This window comes from Protopterus annectens, chromosome 17.part0, assembly GCF_019279795.1.
Source record: "Protopterus annectens isolate FY-2018-M chromosome 17.part0, PAN1.0, whole genome shotgun sequence".
Lineage (NCBI taxonomy): Eukaryota > Metazoa > Chordata > Ceratodontiformes > Protopteridae > Protopterus > Protopterus annectens.
Genome location: NC_056751.1, coordinates 742,097,716 through 742,109,775, shown reverse-complemented (window position 1 = coordinate 742,109,775; position 12,060 = coordinate 742,097,716).

Here is a 12,060-nt window from a genome sequence, read left to right as displayed (position 1 = left end):
TGATGGACACTCTTGTAAATAGTTATTTTCTTTGTTTTTGTATTTGTAAGATTAGGTTGTTTTTTTCTTACTTTTAAATATGCATGTACATTTCTGATTACAAATTATGTAGTGATTTAAGTTTTATGAAAATTTAATTAGACCATTTTCAAAAAATGGGGATTTTCTGGATGAGAGGTTTATACTTTGGTAATCATATCACTTTCCTTTATGGCAATGTTGGCTTTTAGTGCAGATTGTTATAGTGTTTTGCATGCTCTGTCATAAAATTAGTATTTATGGTATGCTGTTGCGCATACCCATGCATAATCTTTTCATTATATATGGTGGTCATCCTTATCACAATAATGCTGTGTTGCATGGTATACCTGACAGGAACTCCATATGCATTTTACATTTATTTGTATATAAAGATGTAAGGTGTTTTTCCATCTACCCGCTTTTTTGGTCAAATTGGGCTCATATGAGCTAATATTGAATCTTTTACCTTTTAATTATTGCATCTATATACATATTATACCAGATTTGATTGATCATAAATGTGGTGTTACCTATGCCTCTTGGAATACATAAGGGGACTGGAGATTAGCCAATTATTATTTGTTGGGTCATATTTTTACATGATGTGTCTTAAAACACTTTTATAACATTCTATCTGGGTACAGGACATTTTGACCCCTGCATAAACACACTCCATACCTAGATCTGTAACAAGGCTTTATAATACTTTACAACACTCAGCAAGAATAGCAAAAAGATATGACAATCATATACAATTGCACAGAAAATAACTTGTCATTAGACATAATTTCTTAATTAGCAAACTTTAATATATATATATATATATATATATATATATATATATGTCTACCTTGACCCATCGAAATTACGTTTCTTCAAAATGTAATTTAGCAAACACTTATTCCTGAAAGTGCATTTATTTGAAAATGCATTTTTGCAAATAACCACGTAACCGAAAAGCAATGGAGGTTGTTTTTCATATTGCGACACAGCGGGGATATGGGAGTGAGAATATATAAGTAGCGGGGGAGTGTAGGGTGCAGGGGGCACGTGGTTAGTGTTGCCATATATTTTATTCTTTTTGTCTTTTGATATATATATATATATATATATATATATATATATATATATATATATATATATATATATATATATATATATATATATATATGTTTCAAACATTTGCATTTGATCTACATAAAATAATATTAATTTCTTATGAATATAATGTTTAAAATGTTAAATATGTTAGCTTCTTATGTAAAATTATTGATTGATTTTATTGCTAACATTTAAAAACTATTGTTAATTAAATTAATTATATTTATATATTAAATAAAATGTTACATAAATTAACATTTACATATTGAAATGTTAAATAATATATTAAATTCCTATGTAAAATCCCTAATTAAAATATTAAGTAGTAAAATGTTTTTATTAAATTTAATTGGGGTCAAATATTCCTGGGTCAAAATATCTGGGGTCAAACTGTCCAATAAATATTCACATAGACATTAAATGTGAATTTTTAATATGAAAGTGTATCCAATTGCATTGGGATCAAACTGACCAAGGTCAAACTGTCCTGTTTCCTTTTATCTGGATTTCACTGGATTTCTTTGGGAATATATATATATATATATATATATATATATATATATATATATATATATATGTGTGGGGCTGCGGTAGCATTGTCACCTCACAGTATGACGTTGTCCTGTTCGATTCTCAGCTAAACGTCTTCTGTGTTGGGACATGCATGAATGGGCATACCTTCATTGAAGGTTGTGCGTTAGAGCTGGCAACTCGGTACGTAAAAATCTATTGCCAATCATTAGCGGACCGGAGTTCCGCTGTGGCGACCCCTAACCGGGAAAAGCTAAAAGATACAACAAAAACATGTATATGTATATGTATATATATATATATATATATATATATATATATATATATATATATATATATATATATATATATATATATATATATATATATATATATATATATATGGGTCTACTTTAGAAGATTGAAATCTAAGTTACCCAACTTTCATAACACCGAGACGAAAATGTCAAAAACTGCATATCACTGACCTCCCAGGACAGTGACTTACAACTCCAGGTAAGTAATCCTGTAGACACCATGTTGAACTTTGCCCCTTACCCCAGCAGTAGTGTGACCTCAGATTTGATATATTTCATTAGGGGGGTGTGGGGACAACACTCCCACATGGGTGAGTTTAATTTACTTCTGTTTTAAGTTATTTTTTAGTGTGGTCAAGCGATTATTTCCTTGGAGTTGTAAGTCAGTGTTCCAGGAGTTTGGTGAAGTGTGGTTGTTGGCATTTTCATCTCGGCATTATGAAAGTTGGATAAGTGGGATTTCGGTCTTCTAAAGTAAACCCATACACACACACACACACACACACACAAACACACATATATATATATATATATACACACACACACACACACACACACACACACACACACACACACACACACACACACACACATATATATATATATATATATATATACACACACACACACACACACACACACACACACACACACACACACACACACACACACACACACACACACACACACACACACACACACACACACACACACACACACACCATAATTTGATAGCTGAACGGACTTGACAAGTGTATAAAAATTACTACATCTGGTTCACCTCCTCTACAGTGCCACACACACCCTCAATCCATCCTATCACCATCCAACCAGCATAAATACTGGCTGCATCTTTGGCTACAGTCAGGTGGTGCTAACTCTAACTTGGCATATTTTCACATTTATTTATCCGTTTTAATTATCTGCATTTTTGACACACCGCTGTCACTAAATGTTAAACTCTCAATGCCCTCTATAGTGTTTTAGTGCCAAGTGTGCAGTCTGTCATCTGACTATTGATAATCCCAGGGCCTGTGAAATGTCTGAATCATCAGGGTAGATAATAAGCTCAAACAGCAGAATGAGAACAGTATCAACAGCTCCATTTTCTTTTTAATTCCTAAAACTAGAAGACAGTCTGATGGATTCCAGATTTACACAAGTACACTGACCTCTTAAATTCAGGACTCTTATTCACCTAAGTTAGAAAGAAAACTAATATACAATAGTTTCACAAATGTCCACCTCGGCCATTTACGGGTGAACAGAAAGCAGGCAAACAGGCTGTAATTCTGTGGAAGAATACTAGAAAATCTATTTTTTGTAAGAATAGTGGGGACATTTCTTTGTCTCCTTTTACTCAATTTAAATTATTTCATATATAACATTATACCTCCACCAAGATGAAAAATGAAATTGGGTTTAGAAGGCTATTTTCTGATGATGTCTCTGACCTGAAGGGGATGCAGTCACTTTACCTTTATGTTGAATTCTGTTTGGCCATACATACATCTCTGAAAACACTATCTTTTAGGCTGCATGCCCCCCACTGTTATGCGACCTTGGAGTTTGCATATATAAGTTGGGGTGGTGTTAGCCCACCAAAACATGGGAGGTGGAGGGTGGCTTGCCTCCTTGCAAAAAAGATTTTTTTTGTAAAAATTGCCAAAAGTGGCTTTTGGCAATGTATTTTCAATCAAATGGTATTCAGTGTAAATGCTTTCAATTTATCAACAAGAATCCATCTGCATGTGATTGGTCATGCCATGTATTTATTCTTTGTTGACAAGATTAGTTCCACTGTGTTAGTGGCTTCTTTTTGTGGGAGACAGGAGGAGGTATTTTTATTACTAGGGAAACTTTGAATGGGGCATCAGTAAACTTCCATTGCTCTTTTCAATGGGTGCATTACATTTACCTGAGCTACCCCCAACTCAAGCAGAAGGTACCTCAGTTTTACATCTTATCTGAAGGACAACTCACTCAGGAGTGCAGCACCCCCTAACGCTAGTGTCAGTAATCCAGTCACCTGTTGTGTGAATAGAACCTGCAGCCTTCTGGTCCTCCAGCACCAACTGTTACCCCACTGACACTGCAACTATTTCAGCTATTAAACTGTGAATGAACAGGGTCTGTAACTCTGATGTATGGGAAATAACATGTGCCCTCTTCTCAGAGGTTTATTTTACTTCTTACTTAAAATACTCCCTCCTTTTTTACTTAATATTTGTTTTGTTAAGTTACACATTCTCAGCTGAAGGCCACACAGAAGTGTTTATTCTGTGTGCTTTTACATATTCCAGTTCCCCTTATGTTTATTGTATACAGCTATGCAGTACGATTATTATCCTGGTACACACTACTATATGGTCATTATCCTTATACACACTGTTACATGACATCCACCTAGTACTCCTTTAGGTCACAGCATTGCAGGAGGCCAGACCCACCCCCCACCCCAGAATGGACAAGCCACTATTGACCACTTATTTTTCCCTCCTCAGCCTAGCTTCTGTAGCACCCAAACTGCTAGCCGGGTCATCTGGATTATATAAGACAAACTCCACAGATCACAGGGAATAAAATCAACTAGAATCCATTTAAAAGGAATTATCCACTATTGTCTCATATTGCAAATGGACTTCTTCTTCAGAATGACATTCAGCCCTGCATATTCTCTTTAAGCACTAAACGTAATTACAGGGATGGGTCTGGCATAATGGTTAAGGTAAACTACAAAATGCCCCAAAATGAATAAGTATATAAGAACACACTAAAAGCAAAAAAAAATCCACCAAAGACCTGCAGAGGTATACAGGGACAACTGGATATTAGAGTAAAAAGCTTTAATCTTTACTTTCATCTACAACAGACTTCTTCAGAATGAAGATTAAAGCTTTCTACGCTAATATCCAGTTGTCTCTATATATCTCTGCAAGTATTCGGTGGATTTTTTTTTTTGTTTATAATGATTAAGGTCTTCACCTCACAGCCCCAATGTACAGAGTTTGATTCAGATCTCAGGTTACTGGCTGGACTTAAAATAGCTCATTAGCCCATTACATAAATAATGTAACATAACTAGTATACATAAGTAGTCACCTATGAAACAGAATGTGTTCTTTGAAATTATGAAGCATATGGCTATTGGAAACACATGACTTTCTAACAGCAAAAAACATGTGAGGCTTGATGTTTGTTTATTACAATCCTTACTCTCTACAGACCTGCCGTACAAATGACATTAAGTCCTGGTGTCTGTCCCATATTTAGCTTAATCTGACAGTCACATTGAATGTTCTCTAGCAAATTGTTGCAGTCTGCTCCCCTCAAACCTCACCCAAGCATAAATCACAAAAAAATAAAAATGGCATCTTAAACTGCATACCAGTGTGGACAAAAAGTTTAACATGGTTTAAGTCCTTCTAATAACTGATTCACTTTCGGAGCTAAATTTGGGTATTTCTTAACTTTTTACTTTCGTGTAGAGATATTTCAAATAAATTTACTCCCAAGGACTACATTATCGGGTGTAAGATAAAGAAAATGGATCTGCCTTAGTAACAAGTGCCATTCACCTGAATCTTATTAACAAACTGCAGATACTGTGAGTCACATTCTACTCACATCTGGCATGGGTAAATAACCCTGCACCCCTCAATATGAGGGCATTGCCCTTACATCCCAGTGGGTAAATAACCCTGCACCCCTCAATATGAGGGCATCGCCCTTACGTCCCAGTGGGTAAATAACCCTGCACCCCTCAATATGAGGGCATTGCCCATACGTCCCAGTGGCTAAATAACCCTGCACCTCTAAATATGAGGGCATTGCCCTTACGTCCCAGTGGGTAAATAACCCTGCACCCCTCAATATGAGGGCATTGCCCTTATGTCCCAGTGGGTAAATAACCCTGTACCTCTAAATATGAGGGCATTGCCCTTACGTCCCAGTGGGTAAATAATCCTGTATCCCTCAACATGAGGGCATTGCTCCTACATCTCAATTTCTAAATATACTGTATCCATGTAGCATCAACACTGACAAACTATATTTAATTCATATCAGTTACAGATTCTGTGTATCTATGTCTCTTGAACTTGAATACACAGATGAGAGTTCAGCTGCAAGTGAATAAAGCCTCCAGCAGCTGAATGTTACACGTCTAAATGACAGTTTGGTACAGATTTACATTAACAGCCTTATTATCACTTATTAAGTGAAATGGAGCATGCTATCTAGAGCAATCTAGTCAAAATATTTAGTGTCATCAACATCAGTCCCATCTCCAACTGTGCTATCAAGCCACTGATTTACTGATTTAGGTTAAACACTGGTATAGAAAGCTACAGACAGCATCTCCTGTAAAATGAAAACGGCAAAAGAAAAATAAAGATTTGGTATCAACATGCTGTTTTAATATGTTCCTAGCAACCATGTATTGTTAGCTGTTATTATAATGGTAATGTAAGCAAGGCAAAACTTGCATCATTAAATTATTCTCATAGTAAGCAAATCATATTAATATGATGTACGATTAAATTATTCTCCTAGTAAGTAAATCATATTCATATGATGCTCACAGGAAGGGGATGGTGTGTTTCCTGCTGTAGCTGTATTAGATTAAAGTGATATATACTGCAGTAGTAATTTACATAGTATGTCAGAGTATACACGGCATAGGATGCTTGAGCAACTTCTGGTGATAATAAATGAGTTGCAGCAGCAATTAAATCTGCATCACTTGGCACACCGTATAAATGATAATGCTAATACCTTAGCATACTAACGAGGAGATGAGAATTGTAAGACATAATGATGTCACTAAAATGAGAGTGAAGTGTATTACTGAAAAGTACAACTGACAAGTGTTATTAGAAGCATTCGTCTCCTAAAGTAGCACTTTGTAGGGTATTTTATCCAGTAATATACAGAGAAGAAAACTTAAAAAAATTGAAATACAATGTCTACTTTTTTATTTAGGGTAAATAGACAGTAGTAGATAGATGTTTTAGAACTTTTAAGACTTACAGCAGGATATAATAACCATCCTGTAGTAATTTGACCAAAGACAACACATGAAAAGATAACTGACTCAGTACCAGTCAAGGTAGATTATTTAGAAGTGAAAAGGTAACTTTATAGTTCAGCCATATCCAAAGGGGTCTAGTGAGAAATGAAAGGTTTGACATGTATCTATTGTGTTATAGTTACATTCTTTCAAATTAAAAGTAAAGACTAATTTGAAAAAAAAATTGCTAGAAATCTAGCTATTTAATAAAATTAATTTATATTAGATTAACAGTTTATGTCTGATGTTTATGGTGTTTGTTGTATTATTTTTTTACGTTTGCATTTTTTATAAGATACTGAGTTGGTAATATGTTTTCTTAGATTATTCATGTTTTATATACAAATTATTATGCTGCATGAAACCCCAGCTGGCAGTGCAGGTCTGTAATAGTGCAGAAAAATTGGCTTTCAATCTGCCACCATCACTGATTCCCTGCATTTTATATATATATATATATATATATATATATATATATATATATATATATATATATATATATATATATGCACATATACATAATACATATAAGGTATGACTAAAGCCAAACAACAGACATTTCATATCATCCTAAGCATCATCTGTGGATCTGAGACATGGATTGTTACTTATTTTTGAATGACAGAACAGATATCCCCAGGGTCTCATTAACAATCATGTAGATGCCAAATGAAGCCTACATAATGTAAGACTGTTAGATCAATGAGCAGTAGCTGCCACACAAAGCCTACACAATGTAAGCATGTAAGATTGATGAGCAGTAGGTTCCACACAAAGCCTGCAGTCGGTGCCACACAAAACCTACACAATGTAAGAGTGTTAGCTCGATGAGCAGTAGAGCGTGTTAGTTCGATGAGCAGTACGTGCCACGCACAGCCTACACAATGTAAGCATGTTAGCTCAATAAGCACTATGTGCCACACAAAGCCTACACAATATAAGCATGTTAGCTCGATGAGCAGTAGATGCCACACAAAGCCTACACAATGTAAGTGTGTTACCTCAATGAGCAGTAGAGCATGTTAGTTCAATGATCACTAGGTGCCACACAAAGCCTACACAATGTAAGCATGTTAACTCGATGAGCAGTAGGTGCCACACAAAGCCTACACAATGTAAGCGTGTTAACTCGATGAGCATTAGGTACCACACAAAGCCTACACAATGTAAGCGTGTTAGCTCAATGAGCAGTATGTGCCACACAAAGCCTACACAATGTAAGCATGTTAGCTCAATAAGCACTATGTGCCACACAAAGCCTACACAATGTAAGCATGTTCGCTCGATGAGCAGTAGGTGCCACACAAAGCCTACACAATGTAACTGTATTACCTCGATGAGCAGTAGAGCATGTTAGTTCAATGATCACTAGGTGCCACACAAAGCCTACACAATGTAAGCGTGTTAGCTCGATGAGCAGTAGGTGCAACACAAAGCCTACACGGTGTAAGCGTGTTAGCTCGATGAGCAGTATGTGCCACACAAAGCCTACACAATGTAAGCATGTTAACTCGATGAGCAGTAGATGCCACACAAAGCCTACACAATGTAAGTGTGTTAGCTCAATGAGTAGTATGTGCCACACAAAGCCTACACAATGTAAACATGTTAGCTCGATGAGCAGTAGACCATGTTAGCTCGATGAACAGTAGGTGCCACACAAAGCCTACAAAATGTAATAGTGTTAGCTCGATGAGCAGTAGGTGACACACAAAGCCTACACAATGTAAGCATGTTAACTCGATGAGCATTAGGTACCACACAAAGCCTACACAATGTAAGCGTGTTAGCTCAATGAGCAGTAGATGCCACACAAAGCCTACACAATGTAAGTGTGTTAGCTCAATGAGCAGTATGTGCCACACAAAGCCTACACAATGTAAGCATGTTAGCTCAATAAGCACTATGTGCCACACAAAGCCTACACAATGTAAGCATGTTAGCTCGATGAGCAGTAGGTGCCACACAAAGACTACACAATGTAAGTGTGTTACCTCGATGAGCAGTAGAGCATGTTAGTTCAATGATCACTAGGTGCCACACAAAGCCTACACAATGTAAGCGTGTTAGCTCAATGAGCAGTAGGTGTAACACAAAGCCTACACAATGTAAGCGTGTTAGCTCGATGAGCAGTTCGTGCCACACAAAGCCTACATAATATAAGCGTGTTAGCTCAATGAGCAGTAGGTGCCACACAAAGCCTAAACAATGTAAGCATGTTAGCTCGATGAGCAGTAGACCATGTTAGTTCGATGAGCAGTTGGTGACACACAAAGCCTACACAATGCAAGCATGTTAGTTGGATGAGCAGTCGGTGCCACACAAAGCCTACACAATGTAAGTGTGTTAGCTCGATGAGCAGTAGGTGCCACACAAAGCCTACACAATGTAAGTGTGTTAGCTCGATGAGCAGTAGGTGCCACACAAAGCCTACATAATGTAAGCGTGTTAGTTGGATGAGCAGTAGGTGCCACACAAAGCCTACACAATGTAAGTGTGTTAGCTCGATGAGCAGTAGGTGCCACACAAAGCCTACACAATGTAAGCATGTTAGCTCAGTGAGCAGCAATGCTATCTAAATATGCATGCTGCTCAACATGCCTACAGGTTTGCAAGCATCTTTTTGTGGCCACCAATAGTGCTTGTAGCCAAGGAAAGGTGCTTGTAGACACAAGCACAGAATGTAAAGAAAACAGCTTGTAGCCCATCCCCAGACATATTAAGGGCAAGTACAGTGAAGCAATACTGAAGGAGGGGAAGTGACATGGGGAAATTGCACACAAATAATAACGGTTTCTACTGCATAATTAAATAATAGGGAAGGAGAAATGGGTAAATGTACTCCTATACAGCAGGCAAATATGGTGAAGTGTCAAAGAAACCACAATACTGATATAATGATAATTAATGTCAAAGATAATACCACAGTTATGCACATAAGTAAAAATGGGGATGCTAACAATGGATGGGATAGGGATGCAAAGCTGCAGTGTAACAAAGGGGTGTTAAAATGTGATATACACATTAAGTAAATGCTAAGTTGATATAACAATTAGCAAGGACAGAAGATATATTATGAGATGAATGCATAGACTACAGTTATTAAATCTGAGATGTATATACATGGAATTTATGTATGGTAGCCAACACCACTACTGTATTCCTCACTTCAGCATGTATATAGAAAAACAAATGGACCTCACATCAGAAATGGACATGTTTTTGCAAAGAAATGGCAGCAGCACCAATAGGAAAGGGATATATCACCTACAAATGTGATAGACAAGCGAGTGTTGTATAGTTATATAAATGCAAAATGGTAATCTAATAACACGCAACAACCTTAAGTGACAAATGATAGCACACATTGAATGATGTGTCATGAGTTCAGGTTTTCCACTGGTGATTTACAAACAGTAGAGCGTGTTAGTTTGATGAGCATAGGTGCACACGAAGCCTACACAATGTAAGAGTGTTAGCTCAATGAGCAGTAGGTGCCACACAATACCTACACAATGTAAGCGTGTTAGCTCAATGAGCAGTACATGCCACACAAAGCCTACACAATGTAAGTGTGTTAGCTCGATGAGCAGTAGGTGCACACAAAGCCTACACAATGTTAAGCGTGTTAGCTCAATGAGGAGTAGATGCCAAACAAAGCCTACACAATGTAAGCGTGTTAACTCGATGAGCATTAGGTACCACACAAAGCCTACACAATGTAAGCATGTTAGCTCGATGAACAGTAGGTGCCACACAAAGCCTACACAATGTAAGCGTGTTAGTTGGATGAGCAGTAGGTGCCACACAAAGCCAACATAATGTAAGTGTGTTAGTTGGATGAGAAGTAGGTGCCACACAAACCCTACACAATGTAAAAGTGTTAGCTCAATGAGCAGTAGGTGCCACACAGTGCCTACACAATGTAAGAGTGTTAGCTCAATGAGCAGTAGGTGCCACACAAAGCCTACACAATGTAAGCATGTTAGCTCAATGAGCAGTAGGTGCCACACAATGCTAATCAAATATGCATACTGCTCAACATGCCTACATGTTTGCAAGCATCTTTTTTGTGGCCACCAATAGTGCTTGTAGCCAAGGAAAGGTGCTTGTAGACACAAGCACAGAATGTAAGGAAAACAGCTTGTAGCCCAGCCCCAGACATATTAAGGGCAAGTACAGTGAAGCAATACCGAAGGAGGGGAAGTGGCATGGGGAAATTGTACACAAATAATAAGGTTTCTACTGCATAATTAAATAATAGGGAAGGAGAAATTGGTAAAAGTACTCCTATACAGCAGGCAAATACGTTGAAGTGTCAAAGAAACCACAATACTGATATAATGATAATTAATGTCAAAGATAATACCACATTTATGCACATAAGTAAAAATGGGGATGCTAACAATGGATGGGATATGGATGCAAAGCTGCAGTGTAACAAAGGGGAGTTAAAATGTGATATACACGTTAATTAAATGCTAAGTTGATATAACAATTAGCAAGGACAGAAGATATATTATGGGATGAATGCATAGACTACAGTTATTGAATGTGAAATGTGTATACATGGAATTTATGTATGGTAGCCAACACCACTGCTGTATTCCTCACTTCAGCATGTATACAGAAAAACAAATGGACCTTACATCAGAAATTGACATGTTTTTGCAAAGAAATAGCAGCAGCACCAATAGGAAAGGTATATATCACCTACAAACATGATAGACAAGCAAGTATTGTATAGTTATATAAATGCAAAATGGTAATCTAATAACACGCAACATACATAAGTGACAAATGATAGCACAGATTGGAAGATGTGTCATGAGTTCAAGTTTTCCACTGGTGAGTTACAAACACCTCTGATGTCATTATATTGGGCAAGCTCACATGACATTTCAGGGAACTGTAACATAACAGCAATTTAACAGCAGCAACACACTAGAAAATGTAGTAACAGGGGATTAATCATAGTTTCTGATGGTCTGACAGCATGCCACACAGTAAAAAGTGTTTAGTGAATCTCTCATCTGCATT